Here is a 19,604-nt window from a genome sequence, read left to right as displayed (position 1 = left end):
CAATTTTTTTATCCTGCCCTTCCTTCCAGAAGGATCCCAAGTTGGCAATTTTTTTAAAAAGTTCATTTTCAAAAATAGCTGTGGAAAATCGATACATTAAAAATGTATCCTCGGTAATTAATAATAAGTGAATTAATGGAAAATTCTGTATCAAATCCAAATTGAGCCGAATTCTAGCACATCCCTAATATATATTACTAATAGGCAAAAAAACCTTGTGGTTTAAGAACGTACCTATAGCCAACAGATATTTCTATTAACTTTTAAAAGTAGGGAAATTGGGCAGCTATAATAAATGCATCAGGGGAGCAGGAGACCTGACCTCCTCTCTGAGATATTGTATTGAGGGCTAGCTTGATCATTTGCACGCTTTTTGAGTTCAGTGGGATTTACTCCTGTGCAATCATGCTTAGGAGAGGTGAAACTGACCTGGAGGAGGGGCAGGGAGGGGAGGTGGTGGGCAGGGAGGGGAGGGGGAGGAGAGGAGATTGGGTAGGTGAGTGGGCACAGGGCAGAGGTGAAGCCCTTTTCCTTTTCAAAAGGAAAACATTGTGAACAGTATTTTTCAGCATTTTCCCCACCTTCTTATTCTACAGCAGGCACATGTAGCCTCCCACCCACATTTAAACCAAAGCTGTCAATGGCAACAACCACACCAGACCTTTGTTTCACTTTAGACGGTCATGGCTTCCCCCAAAGAATCCTGGGAAGTGTAGTTAGTGAAGGGTGCTGAAAGTTGCTAGGAGATGTCTGTTCCCTTCACAGAGCTTCAGTCAGAGCAGCTGACTGTTAAACCACTCTGGCTACTGGAGCTCTGTCAGTGGAATAGGAGTCTCCTCTCAGCACCCTTCATAAACTACACTTCCCAGGATTCTTTGGGGGAAGCCATGACTGTCTCAAGTGAAATAAAGGTCTGGTGTGGGTATGGCCACCTGATTAGCCAAGCGAAGCAGCTGTGAGTCTTGCTTTTAGAACAGAGACAGATGGTTCTTACTGAGCATGCCTGGGCTTATCATTGACTTTAATGTTAAATTTCTTAAATTAATTAAAAGCTAGACATTTTTTAACTTTTAAACTGCAGAAGATGAAGGTCAGAGTATGGGGCAAGGTCAGCAATAGGATCACAGGTACTCTGTGAACATGGCTGATTTTTAATTAATTTCAACAAATTATGAGAACTGTGACAGAAAACAGTCCAAAAGGGGTCTGGATTTTTTTTTCTTGTTTTACACTTTGAACTCTCGATTCTCTCTGACTGTTTTGTGCATTGCCATAAAATTGAGAGGGTTGTTAAGCAAGCATTACTGAGTTCAGGACTATACGTTTTGTAAGGTTTTGTTTTGAAATGAGCTTATGGGAAGGATCAGAATGGCATGGGAGTATTTTCAATTTAGCATTGCGGAATGCGAAAAATCCACACTGGCTATAGCATAAATATATATTGCTTTTCTGTGCATATTTTACCAGAATTTCTTTTTAAAAACAAACAAAAAACCTGCATATGAACAGGACAGACTTTAAACCGTCCCCAAATAGAAATGCCCCAGGACAGAAAAGGACAGAGCCATCCCTTCCTAGTCTTGACCCAACCCATTGTGTCCAAAGCCTATTATATATAGTCAATTCACCATTTTTGTAAATGGGGCAGTATGAGGTGTAACTGAGAGGGGAGCTATGTGGAAGATTTGAACGATAAGGAATGCAGGAATTAATGAGAGAAGAGGTCTTGAGAGGCTCCCTCTTGTGGGGAGTATGAAGAATAACAAGGATAGGAAGGAGAATAGTGTGTGTTGGGGGGAGTGATGGGGAAATAACTGCTTTTTATACAGCCTGCATTTTTGTGCACATCGGGATAAATAGCTCTGCCTACTATTTCAAAAACATGAGTGAAGAGAATGCACCGAAACCCCAGAAAATAATGCAGCAGGAAGCATCTCTGCTGACCAAGAACTTATCAATGTGGCAGAGGTGCAAGCCATTCCAGGGAAGAAGTGATCAGCACGTTTAGTCTGTTATCTTGTTGTCATCGTTATGGATACACTCAGATTTTGGGATACTCCGCCCATAATAAATAAATGAGGAGCTTGTTATAGAGGGATTTCTTCCATTTTTCCCCCTTCAGTGTAGGATGTACTGTGCATCTGAACAAATGTCTACCTTCTCTTTGAAAATGCAAGGGAAAGGGGCGTTTGGAGACTGCAAAAGATAGCAAAAAGTATACTCTGAATGCCAGGCCTGGTGCCAGCGGGCAGTCAGGTTTGGTACTGTCTGAGGACCCTGGTGGTGAGAGGGGGGCCCCGCTGCTGGGGTTGAGCGGGTATAGCTTGCATCCCATGACCAAATGCTGGCATGGATCATGGAGTGTGAGCCCTCTCCCAGGCAAACCCCCCCCACTGGTTCAGGCTGACTGCACAACTTCCTGCTGTGCATGCACATGGTGCCATCACCCAAGATGGCGGTGGGGATGTCAACACACCCCCTGCCATCTTGGGTGATGGAAGGCGTGCGCGTACAGCAAGGTAATCCACTGACATGGCCGAGTCTATTTAAGCCCCCAGTGGCGGCAGTAGTGCTGCCGCATCACTGCCATCTTTGAGGGCTCCTGCAGTCTGGTGCCACCCCTGCTGAGTACACATTTGGCCAAGACACCGAAGGCAGTTTTACAGTTTTACAATTCTTCGACCCACCCCCCACAAGATAAAAAATAAATACAACATAAACCCAAATAACCCCCCCCCCAGCTTTTCTTCTTTGTCCTCACAGGGTTGATGGTGTCTGTGGGTCTGACTGGCACAGGCCCTGACAGTGTGTCTGTCTGCCTCCTTCACTGTTCCTTCTCACAGAGCAGATGGTGTCCAATTGGGGAGAGTACTAAGTCAGGAAGGGGAACCTCAGGCCTGAATGTGGCCCTCTCTAGCTGGCCTCCAGAACTCTCCTCTGACCACATCCCTTTCCCCAGGCCACACCCATAGTTGGTCCTGCTTTGCGCCATCCTTGAGGCTTGTTGCCTAGCTAGAATGTATCCTTCAACTCTAATAATGCCTTTTGCTTGCATTGATGGAGGTAGAGAGTGGTGCGTGAGTGTATGCAGAACCTAGCCTACAGCACCAAGTTAACATTTACATTGTTTCTCCATCCACTTTTGCCTCTGGCTCTGCCCACCACTGTCATGTGGCCCTAGGAAGGTTGCCCAGGAGGGAAAATTGCCCTTGAACTAAAAATGTTCCCTAATACTGGAGTAAGTTGATGCACACAAATATAATGCAGGCTTTGTGTTGTGTTTGGCATTCCTACTCTGAAAAACTCTCCACCTGCTTTGTAATGGTGTTAGATGTTTGTGTTTTGGATTCCAGTTCTGCTTTCGGGGCTGGCTCTACCATAGTAGTCAGCAGTGCGGGTGGGGCTGCATTGCTTTCCCTGCTTCCCAACACCAGGGATCACTGCTGCTGACCAAGAGGAAAAGGAAGAGGGGGAGGTGCACAGTGTGGGGAACTCGGTGCAGTGCACTGGAGTGCAGTGCAGTGGAGTGTGGCATAGGGTTGCCAGGTTCAATCCCTGAGACTGATGCTGTAACTTTAGGAGAAGATAAAGTCAGCCAAATGCAGGTGTTCTTGCAACCCTGTAATGGGAAAAACCACAAGGTGGAATTCTCCCTTCCCCCTGCACAACTTTTAAAGATACAAAAGACCTCTTGGAGGCTGGGCTTGGCAACCAAGAGGTCTTCTGTATCTTTTAAAGTTGTGCAGGGGGAAGGGAAAATTCCGCCTTGTGGTTTTTCCCATTATAGTGTTGCAAGAACACCTGCACTTGGCTGACTTTCTCTTTTCCTAAAGATACAGGATCCGTCTCAGACCCTGAACCTGGCAACCCTACTAGCTTTAGAAGGTCTGTTTTGCCTTTGTACTTCTTGGTTTTCTCTCCTGTAACTCAGGAGGGATAACCTCGCTAGTGTTCCCTCTCCGCACACAACATGCAAGTCTTTAACTCTCTCACTCTCTCTCTCTCCCCACCCCCGAGGTGTAGTGGTTTTTCTTGCCAGTGCCAAATCCTGCTTGACGAGCATAAGATGAACTGTTGTTCCACCAGCTTGGTTTGTGCATGGTTTATCAAAAGAGCCTGCAGAATTAGATTCACTTGAGCAAAAGCAGGCCTCTAAAGAACTCCACCACCCCGGCAGCCAATCTGCCGTGTTAGATGCTTGAAGAAAACCAGCTGGCACCAAACCAGCTGCTGATCTGGGCCAGAAACAAAGAGGCTGTTTAATCTCTGTTTGTGCTGCTGCTGCTGAACCCGCACATGCCTCTTGGTTGGAAGCTGGTATGCACACATTAGAAGCACTACTAGGGAGGGGGGAGAATTTGGTTCCATTTGCATTTGAATGTGACTCTAGTCTGATTCGGAGCTCCTGAAACAGCATCAGTAGTGTAATAGCAAATTCAGAAGTTCGGGGTCCCATCATGATTATCAGAGCCACATACACCCTTTTTTGCTCCTGGATGGAGAATGAGATCCTTGCTAATGCCTTCTCCCACAAAAACAAACATCTCTAGGAACCAATCAGCATGAAAGGGGAGAATGTTAGCTACCGAGAAGAGTCTTCTCAGTGGCTGACTCACCTCCTTTCACTCTGATCAGCTTTAATCAGCAGGAAAGGACAATGAAGCATGTTAGAAGACTCTTCTGAGAGACTAACACACTCCCTTTTCATGCTGACTGGTTTGTAGGATGCTGGAGACATAAGGATCCTGCTGGGATCCTGCTCCCAAAAAAATAGGGGACTAAGACCCCCACAAGACCCTGGATGGCTACACCCCTGTGCACATGCAAACTGGAACATTGCTATCCTCTGAAATTTGCACACCTCCAAATTTTGCAATGTAGTTTTCCAAGCAATTAATGTGAACAAAAAAATGGTATAGAGGAGAAATTGTAGAGGAGAAATTTGGTTTGGTTTGCATTTGAATAGGAATCTTATCAAATTCTCAGTTCCTGAAACTGTACATTAGCTGAAAAGCTGCTATTCTTTGAAATTTGCAGACTTCCAAATTTTGCAATGTAATTTTCCAGTCAAAGAGTGTGTACCCCACCCCCCCAATGAGTACAGTGGAGAAATTTGGTTTGGTTTGCAACTGAATGTGACTCTTTTCCAATTCAAACTCCCGAAAACAAAATGTGAACTGAAACTCAGCTACTCTTTGACATTTTCACATCTCTGAATTTTGCAGTGCAGTTATCTAGTCAAACAGTGGTATACAAAAAAAGGGGATATTAGCAAAAATGTCATAGAAAGCATGCATTATATTCAGTAAAATTGCTGGTTAAATTGTGTTTCATTCAGAAAAATGTGCACTAAAATGCATATGAATTTTCATTAGCAATTTTTAAATGCAACCTGATGTGAAAATGTGTTGAGCTCAACTCAAGATAGGAAAAAATGGGGGGGGGGGAAATGGAAAGAAACTGAAACTGACATATTTGTCCATCCCTAAATGCTACCTCTTCTTTTTCCACAGCAGGAAGTATCTCCCGATTAAAGCTAAAGTGGGTGGACAGAGCCATAAATGTAGGCAGTGTAATGGTAGTAATCCATTTGTATAATTAGGGATACTGTGGCTCACAACTTCCCAGGAAGCAGCTACACCCATTTTTACCTAGTGCATAGCCTAAAAAATTACCTGCAGCGTTGGTCATATGAAGACTACCACAGTTCTCTGCCTTGCAAGGATCCATGTATTCTGTGCAGTGAAGAAGACAGATTTGAGTAACTAATAGATTTTACGTTTTCAAAAAAAGTGTGTGTGTGTTTGGTGGGGAATCAGCTGTTATTGCATCTGTCCCGGCACCCTTAGATGCAACCTGGAATCTGGTTAGCACTTAGCAGAGGCTGATGTAAGAGAGTCTGCACAACTGTTGCAAGCCTACAGGTTGAGGGGGGGGAGTGATACCATGAGCACTTTTTTTCTTCCCAGCATCCCCCATTTTGCTTAACATCTATCCTGATGAAGAGTTAGGGGGAACTTGAAAGTTTGCTGATGATACGTTGGTTGATGGTAATAAAGATACTGCTTATGTGGGGTTTGGACCTTTTTGCTGAGCAACTTTAGTCCCTAGCACAAGTTGGGTGGAAGGCGGCTATAGCTGCTGAGAGACCTTGCCTATGGGAAGCCCAAAAACAGGACCTGAGTGCAACAGCACTCTTGTGATTCCCAACAACTGCCGTTCAGAAGCATACTGCCTCCAACGTTTGCAAATGTTGTGCCTTGCCATATGCCCCATTAGTATCTATTTATATTTCTTGTTTTCAAGAATCTGTTGCAGGGAAATCTCTTCCCCTCTTTGTCTGCTGCTTTTTCCTTTGGGGGGGAAAGCCTTGTTAAGTGCTTATCTGTGCGAGTTGCTCAAATTGTCATTCTTAAGGGTTTGACTCCCTCTCCTGTGTATCTAGAAACTCTGTCTCTGTGGAGAGAGTGGATGCATCTTCTCCATAGTACACATGCACTTAAATGACAAATTAGACAAATTCATGAATGACAAGGACATCAATGGCTACTAATCACAATGGTTATGCATTTCCTCCAGTATCAGAACAAGTGTGCCTCTGAATACCAGTTGCTGGGGAACATTAGTGGGAGACGGCTATTGACCTTGTGTCCTGATTGCAGGTTTCTCAAAGGCATTTGGTTAGCCACTGTAGGAACAGAATGCTGAGCTACACAGGCCAGGGATGGGGAACCTGTGGCCCTCCAGATATTGCTTGACTCTACTTCCTATCAACCTCAGCCAGCATGGTGGCTGGGAGATGATGGGATCTGCAGTCCAACAATACCTGGGGGACTGCATGTTCCCCATCCTTGAGATAGGCCTTTCATTTGAACTAGCCGGCTTTTTATGTTCTTAAGCGAGGGCCTGAGGGCCACATTCCCTTCTAGGCAGCCTTCTAAGGGCCATGTACCAGTGGTGGGTGGAGCCAGAGGCAAAGGTAGACAGAGCAACAATGGCAAATTTTATCTTGGTACAGTAGGCCAGTTTCTACATAGACTATTCTCCATCTAGGTAAGCAAGAGGCATTGTCAGAACTGAAGGCTTCAGGTTCTCCACCTGTTCTTAAGCGTGCATCCATAAATGATAAGGTGCCATGGAGCACATAACCTGTTATTATTTAACATGCTGGTAATGTTTATTTTGAATGATGGATAACTGATTATAGGACAATTTTGTTTTTGTAGCACTTTTAGACTTTTAGGGCTGAGCCCACCGACCCACCAATTCTGCTGTCTCGTTCTTTACTGACAAAATAGGCAGGGGGCTGAATTTTTTTTGGAGGGATGATTGAGGAACAAATTTGCTCCCACCTACATTCCACTCTTCCTGGTGGCCGCCATTTTGTTTGGATATGGTGCTCTTTGAGCAACGACATGGTTTTCAAAAACAAGAAGAATCAGCTTCCTTTTGCTAAAGATTGTGATGCAGAAATGCACTGGACAGTGTGAGATAACAATCAGTTATAAGGTGATGTTGTATCTCCTTTGTGCAAACATATCAGAAAACTCAATACACAGCAGTCGACTGATCACCTCCATGCAAACCTTGTGAAAATGAATCAGGATGAATGCTCAATAAACCTGGAAGAGCCCCTTGGGTAGTTGCCTGCCAAGAAGCAACATGTGCCTGATCTTCACGTACCCACATGGTCATGTGAAGAAGACTCTCAGAGTTCCAGGTATGATGGAGAGGGCAAGATAGCCAGAAGCACCACCGACACTGGCAAGCAGTTGCTGCTCTTTTAGGGTCCTCCAGATGACCCTTTATTGAGTGTTTATCCTGACTTGCTTATGCAAAGCTTATGTGGAGGTTAGACTATATTGGGTCTTTATTGACCATTTGTTCCAATTTGTTTGCAGGGAGGTGATACAACAAGGAGTATTCATCCTGATTTGCTTGTGTGGTGTTAATACATCTTCCTGTTTTGATGGGGACAGGTGCTTCACAGATAGTGAAAATTCTTCTTCCACCTGTAGATTCCTATGTTTGTACAAATACAAAAATACCTTAGCGAACCTGTCGCACCTTGCTAATAAGAACCTCAGGGGTGGCCTTGTGGCAGGCAAGCAAACAATTATAAGCAAATGGATAAAAATGCTTTTTGAAGGCTAGTGGTGGTTAATTATACCAGTGGTGGTTAATTTGGTTAATCACTACAATAATATATGTATTACAGTGATTAACAAAATAGAGATGTTATTGATGTGGTAAAAGTTTTGGCTTCTGTAATAAGGGGTGTCAGTCAGGCAAATCAATATTCCAAGATGACCAGCTACAAAATACAAAGGTGCAGGTGTCATTCCCTCACCATCATAGAGCTGCTGAGCCTTCAAGATTTTTTTTGGTCAATAATACTACAATAGCTTTAAGAAACAGGAGGCGATAGTTTAAAGGAAAAGGTTTGGCACCATCATGCTACATTTGGAGTATTATTGATAGTTCTGAGTTGTTACGTTAGCAGATGATTTTTCCCGGGAAGCCTGCACCCTCCTGCTGAGAGCACTTACCTTGTTTTTCCCACAACAAGTGGATGAAAGGTCTCAAAATGGAGGCCAAGAACATCAAATTTCTCCATCTCTGTCTAGCTGCCAAGGGTCAAACTACTCATGAGGGGGGAGATCTATGGCTGAGACTCCTGATGGCTTCTATATATGCATGTCAGTGTGTGTGAAATTTGTCTTTGGAGAGGGGGAGGAGATATCGTGGTGTCTGGCATCTTGATGTTAAGTGGAAGGTTGGAGTTGAAGGGAGCATGGAAATACAGTTGTGGTGCAGTGATGGGCATTTGGTATAAGCAGGCAGATCAGCAAGGAAGAGGATGAAGAGTAGGGAGGACTACATGGGTGGGAATGGATTTAGGAGAGTATACAAGTTTCAGGTGGCAACTATATTTTTTACTGTGAAAAATAAATTCACAGTAAAGCTAAAGCCTGGGATTAGTGTGATTAGAGCAGAGCTTGGAAAAGTTACTTTTTTGAACTACAACTCCCATCAGCCCCAGCCAGCACGGCCAGTGGATTGGGCTGATGGGAATTGTAGTTCAAAAAAGTAACTTTTCCAAGCTCTGGATTAGAGACACAGCCACACCATACATTTAAAGCGCTTGATTTCCCCCAAAGAATCCTGGGAACTGTAGTTTACTCCACACAGAGCTATAATCCGAGGATTCTTTGGGGGGGAGCTATTTGCTGTAAGTATATGGCATGGATGTGTCTCAACTCTAATCACAGATTTCAACTTTACTGTGAATTTGTTTTTACTAATTTTCTGATAAACACTTTGTATTGTAACCAAGTAGGTTTTGCCCAAAATAGGTCCACTGAAAGGAATGGGCCTAAATTAGCCATGTCCATTAGTTTCAATGGGTCTACTCTGAGTATGATTAACACTGGATATAACCCTCTGTTGTTAACCCTGAATAATTGCTTAATGGGTGAAATCCATGCTTAATAGTTTTGAACACCTATTGAAATACCTTGCAAATACCTATACCTATTGCAAATACCTAGTTAAATACCTATACCTGCACAGTAACTGTATTATACAGCCACAAGAGTGGCTGTATACTATAGCCAATGTGGATTTATCACATTCCGCAATGTTAAATTGAAAATACCCCCATGCCATTCTGATCCTTCCTATAAGCTCATTTCAAAACAAAACCTTACAAATCTTATAGTCCTGAATGCAGAAACACTTGCCTAACAACCCTCTAAATTTTCATGGTGATACACAAAATAGTCAGAGAGAATTGAGAGTTCAAAGTCTAAAAAGAGAGAGAGAAAACCCCAGGCCCCTTTTGGACTTTTTTCTGTCAGAGTTCTCATAATCTGTTGAAATAATTAAAAATCAGCCATGTTCACAGAGTACCTGGAATCCTATAACTGACCTTGTCCCATACTCTAACCTTCATCTTCTGCAGTTTAAAAGTTAAAAAAATGCCTAGCTTTTAATTAATTTATGAAATTTAATATTAAAGTCAATGATAAGCCCAGGCATGCTCAGTAAGAACCAAATGTCTCTGTTCTGAAAGCCAGACTCACAGCTGCTTTGCTTGGCTCAGGGCTGGCCCCAGGCATGCCAGGGCCCTTGGGCACCAGCCTGCCCCAGGCCCTGGCACTCCCCTACTGCGATTCACAGCAGGATTGGTACTGCAGATCGCAGGGCAGGAGATCCCAAACCACCAGCCATACCCCCGTTCTACTTACCTTTCTCTGTGCCATTTTTTCTGTGGCATGCACTGGGTGCAGGTTTGCCATCATCTTGGTTGATAGCCCTAAGGGGCTGAAGCCTCTGCCATCATCTTGGTTGATAGCACGCATGCGTGCTACATGTGCACATTGTTGTCATCAACCAAGATGGCGGCAGAGGCGCCAGTGCCCCACCTGGCTATCCTTTAGAACCAGCCCTGGCTTGGCTAATCAGGTCGCCATACCCACACCAGGCACGTTACCAAATTCTTCCAAGTTACACAGCATGTTACCAAATTCTTCCAAGTTACCAATACATGTTACCAAATTCTTCCAAGTTACACAGCAAGTGAATTGGACTGTGAAAGACCAACCCAAATTGTGTTTGCATTTGGACAAATTTCTAGGGCAGTCCAATATCTCAGAGAGGAGGTCAGGTCTCCTGCTCCCCTGGTGCATTCACTATAGCTGCCCAATTTCCCTGCTTTTTAAAGTTTGATAGAAATACCTATTGGCTATAGGCACATTCTTAAACTGCAAGGTTTTTTGCCTATTAGTGAATAACAGTATTAATCCTGCTTATACCATCAGTTATTACCAAATGAATGGCCTTATCACAGAGACATTATTTAACTGAGTTCTGGAGTTTAGCATTGTCCCTTTTCTTGAGGGACCTGTTGGTATGGTTATGAGCTCTTTTAAGACCTTGACAAGTTATATTGAAAAAGTGACAGATTTGAACTGGCGTCATCTTGAGAGGTAGACCAGCACATGCGTGCCAGATTAAATCAATGTGGATGGGTGTTTTATTTCCTTTCAAAATAGGCAGATCAGAACCCAGTTATCCTTCAGTTCTTGCACTGAAACCACATGTTATGATATAGTTCTGGACTCAACCCCCCCCCCAACATTCATATAACAATGTGTATTGTAGTTTAGGTTAAAATGCATACAAAAATGTGTATGTTCTTCTTGTGTATCTTTGTGGGGAAATGTATACATAAAAGAATGTGAATTTTCATGCAGTTTCTTAAAATAATAATATATATAGCTTCATGTGGACAAAGGCCAGAATAGACTTGTGCAAAACTGACACAGACTGGAAATAGACTGACACAGGCCCCATCTGCACTATACATTTCAAGCAGTATTATCTCACTTTAAACACTAATGGATTCCTCCACAGAATCCTGGGGACTGCAGCTTGTTAAGGTGCTGAGAATTGTTAGGACGCCATTTGCCCCCTCACAGAGCTAAAATTTCTACAGTGGTTTAACAATCAATCCCTTTTCCCAGGGAACACTGGGATCTGTAGCTCTCTAAGGGGACCAGGAGTCACCTAACAACTCTCAACACCATTAACAAAGTTCCCAGGATTCTTAGGAGGAAGCCATGATGTTTAAAGTGACATAATACTGTTTGAAATGTATAGTGCAGGTGAGACCATAGACTGACATAGACTAGAAATAGCTACAACCAGGCAGAAAGCTGAGGTCGGAGAGAATCGGTTAGTGTGACAGGGGCACTTACCTAATCTCCTGTTACTGGCATCACTGCAGCTTACCAGGAGGAAGAGAGGGAAGGGCAAGGATGTGGTGAGGTTAGCCAATCCAGTGCTCCCACTAATGCTGCCACCCTGCCCCTCCCCCTCCCAGTAAGCCACAGCAATGCTGATGATGAGAGGTCAGGTATGTGCTACTGCCCTGCCAATTGCAGCAGTCAGTGGCTGTAGAGGCCAGAAGTCCATGTGACATCAGCATCAGACAGGAGTTGCAAGCCAAAGTAGAAGTCAGGAAAAGTAATCAGGCATGCAGGCAGAGGCCTCACACTAGCAATAAGCTGGTCAGACTGAAGAGCTAGCTCTGAAGTCAGGGCTCTGTAGGGGCTGATACAGTGGGATGGGCTTCACATTGGGCAAGATTAGGAATGGAGAACATTTGACCCTCCAGAGATTGTTAGCTTTCATCAGCTCTGACTATTGGTCATGCTATCTGGGACTGATGGGAGTCAGAGTCCCACAACAGCAGGCGGGCTATTGGCTCCCCGTCCCGACTTGATAGCCAGGTATTAATTAATGAATTAAATTTATATCTCGCCCTTCCCCCCAGAAGGAGCTCAGGGCGGCAAACAAAAACATTACAAATACTCTAAAAAATCTTAAAAACAAAACACCAGGTAGGGTAGTATTGCCAGAGCTTGGAGGATTACTTTTAAAAAGTAATAAATTACAGTTACAATTACATGGCCCCCAAAAAGTAGTAATTACCGTTGCAATTACAATTGCTCTGAAAGTAACTGATTACTGTTTCTCAAAAGTAATCACTACAATTACATTTCAGTTACTTTTTTTAAAAAAACCCTACAAGGTGCTGGCCTTGGCTGCTATACATCTAAGTATGGTAAAACAACATTAAAAATAAACACACACATACATCAAATAATTCTTTTTATCCATAAGATAGCAATGGTTGTCTCTCCCCTGGTAAGGGAGGTGGGGAGGGAGGCAGAGGCCACTACTCATATCTTTGCACGTCAGACCAAGTGCAACCCCCCCACTCAGCCAGCAAGCATAATCTCTCTCACTTAACCACCTCCTAGACCCTGCCCTGCCACCAACTAAGGGACACTCACCCAAGCAAACATTTTTGCCTGAGATGCAAAAAAGTTAAAATACTGCAAATGGAGCACAGTAGTCAGAGAGGGTGGTGGAGGCCACTTTGTGTGCCAAGTGCAAACACAGTATTCATGCGCACGCACACACACACATGTTGTCTTCTTTCACCTCCACAGTTCTTTATAGGGTTGCCAGGTTCATGGCCTGAGACTGATCCTGTATCTTTAGGAAAAGAGAAAGTCAGCCAAGTGCAGTTGTTCTTGCAACACTATAATGGGATAAACCACAAGGTGGAATTCTCCAGCCTCCCAAGACCTGTTCCAAGAGGTCTTCTGTATCTTTAAAAGTTGGGCAGGGGGAGGGGAGAATTCCACCTTGTGGTTTTTCCCATTATAGTGTTGCAAGAACACCTGCACTTGGCTGACTTTCTCTTCTCCTAAAGATACAGGATCAGTCTCAGGCCATGAACCTGGCAACCCTAGTTCTTTATCTCCATTCTGCTGCTGCCTCCTTCTCCTTTATCCATGTTCTTACCCTCTGGCTCCTTTTTCCCTCCACTCCATTCTTCACCACCACCATCCATTTTTTTAAACAATTGTTTTCTCCACTCCACCCCCGTCTCACTCTCTACCTCCTCCCTCATCGCCTCCTACCCACCCACAGAGCATGAGGGAAGAGTGACGCTGTGCAGAAGCCCAGTTTCAGGCACATGATTTTCATCCACAGATCAGAGGAGCAGAAGACTTCCCCTGCTTCCCCCTTCAAGTAATGCTGGAAACATTACAATTACTCCACAAAAGTAATAAGCTCACTCCTCGTTCTATTACAATCAAAATGTAAAGGAATTACCCACTTGTTCCTCAGACAAGAAAAGAATTACAAGAATTACTTCCAAGCTCTGAGTATTGCAGCCTACAGGAAGCCTGTGAAGGCCTGAGCTCCAGGCTTGCAGTCAGAACAAAGCACTGGTGAAGTAGGAAGATACTGCGGCTTGACTGCTGGGACATCTGGTTTCAACCCCCTCCCCAGGAGGCCAGACATACAGCAGAAGGTTGCAACTGGCTCTGACGCCTTGGCATGCCTGTAATTCAGGGAAGGAGGATCTCAGGCCCAAAGGCCAAATGTAGGCTGCTCTACCAGGCTCTTGGGGCTCTCCCCAGGCCATACCCTCTCTCCAACCACACACCCCACTTATCCTGCTTTGCATCCACCTTGACTGCTTTTGCTTGGCTAGAATGCGTCCTTGAACTGCTGTAAGGCCTCTTGCTTGCTGGAATGTAGTCTCCTGTGCAAAGGCAACAGTCCCATTGCCTTTTGGCCTCACCCAACACAGGCATGTGGCCCGTGGAAAGGTAGCCACGAGGGAATGTGGCCTCTGGGCTGAAGAAAGGTGCCCCGCCACACCTGCCAGAGCTGCTTCAAAACCGTGGGTGAATTCTCATGCACCCATCCATTATGTTTTAAGTAGCCCGCGGAGGTAGGGAAATCAATTCATTTTATTTCCAGAGATGTCTGTAATTGTATTTTAATCTCAAATGGCTAACATTAGGTAATGAGGAATCTGATGAAGTGTTCAGGCCTACATTACAGATACCCTTTCAAGCTCTGGCAGGGATTCCATTAGTGGCCAGCTGCCAACAGGAGGGGAGGAAATGGTGAAACTGCTTCCCCTTTTCTACTTTGGATCTGCTTTGTATATTTCAGATTTGTCACATCTGCAATGCCTTGAGTTTATCGGGAAGTTGGTTTAAAAAAAAAAGCATGGGACAGGATAAAAGTATGGAAAATAGACTGTTTGATCACAGTCAGCTGACTGGGTGGCGTTATCTAGCTTGGCCATTGTCGATTCCTCCACTCCTGGATCTGATCTAGGGTAAGAGTGTTTCTGGGGAGAGCAAGAGAAGTGGACCTGCCACCAACATTGATGAGGAGTTGAGGTTCTTCTAGGGCTCTTTGGGATGGCCAGTTTCATGAGCATTTCCCCTGATTCGTCTGCACGTGAAGGTTAAGACTATGACCCCATCTGCACTATACATTTAAAACAGTATCAAACCACTTTGCACAGTCACACTTCCCCCAAAGCATCTTCGGCACTGTAGTCTTTATTTTATTTCATTAAATTTATATTCCTTCCTTCCTCCTGAAGGAGCCCACATTGTAATTTGTGGTGCTAAGAGCTGTTAGGAGACCAGGAGTGTAGCCATCCAGGATTGTGGGGGGGGGTGTAGAACCATTACTTTTTTGAGAGCCGGGTCCCAGCCAGTTCCCCATGTATGAGCCAATCAACATGGAAAGGAAGTATGTTAGCCCCTGAAAAGAGTCTTTGTCCTTTTGTGCTGATTGGAGTGATGGCCGCAGCACTTCATCCCAATCCTCCTCTGACACTGCCTCTAGTTGAGCCTCAAATTCCTCCTCCTCAAGAGGTATTGTATTGCATTCAGGAAATCATCACTGTCATTTGTTTTTGTTTTTCTATTTGCATTTCATTTACCTCTGGCCTTACTCCCTTACATCCATAAAAGCAACATCAGTGGTTTCATGTGCTCAGCTCAACCCCTTCAAACCCACTAATGATGCACCTTGTTGGTTGCATGACTGTTTGTTTCTTGCCCAATAGTGGTAAAAGAGAATTGACATACTGGGAAGTGTGGCTTCAATTACTGTTGTTCCCAATCTACTGCCTGTGAAGGTAGACCAAACCGTGTGTGTTTTCTCTCTGTCAGTTATTACTCACTGGAATTGGGTTGGCTGTCAAAGTGAGGGCACTTAAACCCTTCTTGCCAGAAGCAAGTAGTCGAGATTAAATGTTCCCCACCCAGGCTTCCTAAGCAGGTGGGACGAAATGATCTCGTCACTTCAGCTGGACCTGGGAACACCCTCATTTAGCTAAGATTTCTATCTTAATTTCCAGTCAGAGAAATATTTTGTTTGAGTGGTATGCATCAAGCACCTGTAGTTGATGCTTAATGTATCATGCTTAATGACATCACTAGGGCCTGCCCCTGAAATTTCAGGGTTCGGAATGCTTCTGACCTGGCAACACTAGGTGTGGTCTACAGCTGGCATGGTAGCACATTGTCTTGTGTTGGCCCAGCGTCCCACACAAGACCTAAACAGGACAACAAGGTTTCTAAAGAGGAACATTCACCTTGCAACATTTTGCCGGAGATCCCACTTTACAAGCTGCATATAACCAACCTCCCTGAAGCGGAAAGTAGGAGTAGATTTTCTGGATTGTGGGCTGAGAGCAGCGTGTTGTTTAAAAGTTGTTTAAATGAACTGCAAAATCAATGTGCATTTTGAAGGAAAGGTCTGCGAGCAAGACTGCATTTGATTCTAGTGGTGTTCATGGATCATTCCTGCAAAAACTAGCATGGATTTATTTTTTTTATTCTAACAATCATTTCACATTGAATTATTCTTTGGCAACTATTCCATGTTACATGGAGTCAACAAGGAATTATATATGAGGACACAATGTTTATGGATTGTATTTATTATTTTTATTTATTTGAGTTATATCCTGCCCTTCCAGCAGGAGCTCAGAATGACAAACAAAAGCACTAAAAACACTTTGAAACTTCATAAAAACAGACTTTAAAATCTATTAAAACAAAACATCTTTAAAAACAGTTTAGTGGCAATGCGCTGGTGCAGATTGTCTGAAGTAGTGATGGTGAGCCTTTGGCCCTCCAAGCGTTGATGGGCTGCATCTCCAAGCAGCCCCAACATGGGCAATGGTCAGAGATGCTGGGAGTTGTAGCCCAGCAACACTTGGAGAACCGCAGATCCTCTAGCCCTGGTGTAAAGAAGCCACATTACAAAGCCTGTGTTGCAAAACACATCTTCCTTCAGAGGATGGGTTCAAATAGAGGAGATATGGAAGCAACCATGCACTGTCCAATTCTGCTGTAAAGAGTATCTTGACAGCCAGTGCAGTGTAGTGGTTAGAGTGCTGAACTAGGACATGGGAGATCAGGGTTCAAATCCCCACTTAGTCATAAAACTCACTGAGTGACTTTGGGCCAGTCACAGCCTCTCAGCCTAACCTCCTCCACAGGGTGCTTGTGGGGATTAAAGGAGGAGGGGGAGAACCATGTATGCCACCTTGAGCTACTTGAAGAAAAGGTAGGATATACATTCAATGAATAATAACAATAATAGTAACAATAACAATAATTGTAGCATCTCCACTTCTGAACATTACAAATTACGTCCTTGGAGGAGCCATTTTCATCAGAAAAATGGCACGGGGGTTTACAGTGTAAAAATAGCACAAAACTTCCTCTTCAACATGTACCAAATCAGGATCAGGGCCTCCTGTGGCTGCCATATTAAACAGAAAAGAAAGGCAAAAGCAATCCAGACACATTTAAGGTATCATCTAGTTTTGCCTTTAAACAAAACTTTCCCAAAACATGTAAGGAGGCTGTCTTATATCAGATCAATTTGTGAGTCCATTCAGTATCTACTCTGACTGGCAACATCTCCGCAGGGTCCAAGCCAGAGGTCTTTCACATCACTTGCTATTTTTAGATTAAAAAAACCCCCAAAACTAGAGATGCCAGGGATTGAACTTGAAACATTTTGGATGCAAGGGACGTGCTCTACTACCCAGCTATGGTCAAGACACCAATGCTGCTCCTTGCACTGATGGGGGGAATATTTAGAGAGCAAGCAGAAAATGTGGATATCAAAAGCCTCTCATTAAAACATGAAGAGAATGACCTGTAGGGCAGCAGCTCAGTGGTTCGATAAATAAGATTAATTAATAAAACACCTCCTGGAAAGTTCTGCATCATAAACGCAGCTGCATCAACTCCAAAATGCCTGTTTTCCTCATTAAACAGCAGCAAAAGAAAACATTGCCAGGCAGGTTTTTGGTGCTTTCCCTCTATGAGGGCCTGAGGAGAAGGGAAAGCTAAATCAGATTCAGGTGCACCAGTAAAGTGCTGAAGTCTTGATAAAAGATTGAAAATAAAAATAAATACAGAAACGTCTGCTGAAAAAGGAGGTGCAGTCTGCATAGCACAATTTATCTAATGCAACCATTGCTTTCCTGAGGATTATTCCACTTAATCATATTTATTTTCTGTAAGCATTTTAATCAGCTGCTAATCCTCATCTCTTCCTTGCTGTTATATAATTGAATCAAGATGTGTGTTATTTTTTTTAAAAAAAATTCATTGCAGTGAAGTGAACCTTTGGAGGAGGGAGTCTGTGATGTGATGAAGATGTGGTCTCTGTGTGTGCTCTTTCCCTCTCCCTTACACACACACATGTAAATGTTAATAAAGACCTACACAATCCTGAAAAATCTACATTTTTATTAACACACACATATATACAGAGAGCTGGTATAGCACAGTGGTATAGCACAGTGGGGAGGAGAGCCTGGCTGGGAGTCCAGAGTCTTTGAGTTCAAATCCCTGCTCGTGTCTCCTGGGTGTCAAGGGCCAGCTTGTGGGCAAACTGCATAGTCCCGACTCCCAAGCAGCCCCGTTGCTACCCAGCTTGCAGTTGCGGACAAGGAAGGGGTGGCTTGTGCAGCTGTGGCAAGCTGAGCAGGCCCTAGCCAGCTGGGGAGGACTAGCCTCAGAGGGAGGGAATGGTCAACCCCCTCTGAATACTGCTTACCATGAAAACCCTATTCATAGGGTAGCCATAAGTCGGGATCAACTTGAAGGACATCAAATCAAGTCTTCTGCATCACTGATGGGTGTGTGTGTGTTAGCATAGAAATTGACAAATAGGGTTGGAAACAAGGTAACAAAGGGCAGCAGTTCGTTTGCAGAGCATCTGCTTCACATCCAAAAGGTTCCAGGTTCAATCCTTGGCATCTCTAGGTAGGGCTAGTAAAGAACTCTTTCTGAGACCCTAGAGAATTGCTGCCAATCAGTGTAGACAATACTAAGCTAGATGGATAAATGCTCTGACTTGGTATAAGTCAGCCTCCTATGTTTCTATTAGGGGAAGGGCCATATCTCTGTGTCAAAGCATCTGTCTTACATGCAGAAGATCCCAGGTTCAATCCCTGGCATCACCAGGTAGGGCTTGGAGAGACCCCATTTGAAACCCTCAAGAGTTGCTGATCATCACTGTAGACCAATATTCTTCAACCTTGGATCCCCAGATGTTGATGGACTACATCTCCCATCATCCCTGACCATTAACCATGCTGTCTGGAGATGATGGGAGTTGGAATCCAACAACACCTAGGGCAGGGGTGGTGAACGGTTTGGCCCTCCAGATGTTGCTGAACTACAATTCCCTTCATCCCCAGCAAGCATGGCCCATGAGCAGGAATGATAGGAGCTGTGGTTCAACAAAATCTGGAGTGCCAAAGGTTTGCCAGGTTGCCACCCCTAATGTAGGGACTCAAGGTTGAATAACAGTGATGTAGACAATACTGAGCCAGATGGACCAATGGTGTGACTCAGTGTAAGGCAAATAGGGATTGTGAGTAGGGGCGGTGGCAGCAGTTTGAGAGACACAAAGGTCATCACTGCTGGAGGAGATTGGTAAGCGAGGCTCAACGCTGGGCTAGTCCAAGCCTCACTCCCCCTTTCTCTTTTGGGCCTGTGGTTCACAAGTGGACCATAATGGTAGCCTTAGGCCTCTGATGCATTTCTGTTTCAGCATCACACTGTAATTTACATGTTAAGTTGATCAACGCAATTAAGATATGCCATAAATTAACTTAAAATATGCATTGCAAACTAATTACAACTTAGAGCCGAGCAAAGCAAAAAGGCAGC

The sequence above is a fragment of the Rhineura floridana genome, chromosome 12, assembly GCF_030035675.1.
Source record: "Rhineura floridana isolate rRhiFlo1 chromosome 12, rRhiFlo1.hap2, whole genome shotgun sequence".
NCBI lineage: Eukaryota > Metazoa > Chordata > Lepidosauria > Squamata > Rhineuridae > Rhineura > Rhineura floridana.
The sequence above is the reverse complement of the archived record's forward strand: the minus strand, read 5'-3'. Positions refer to the sequence as shown.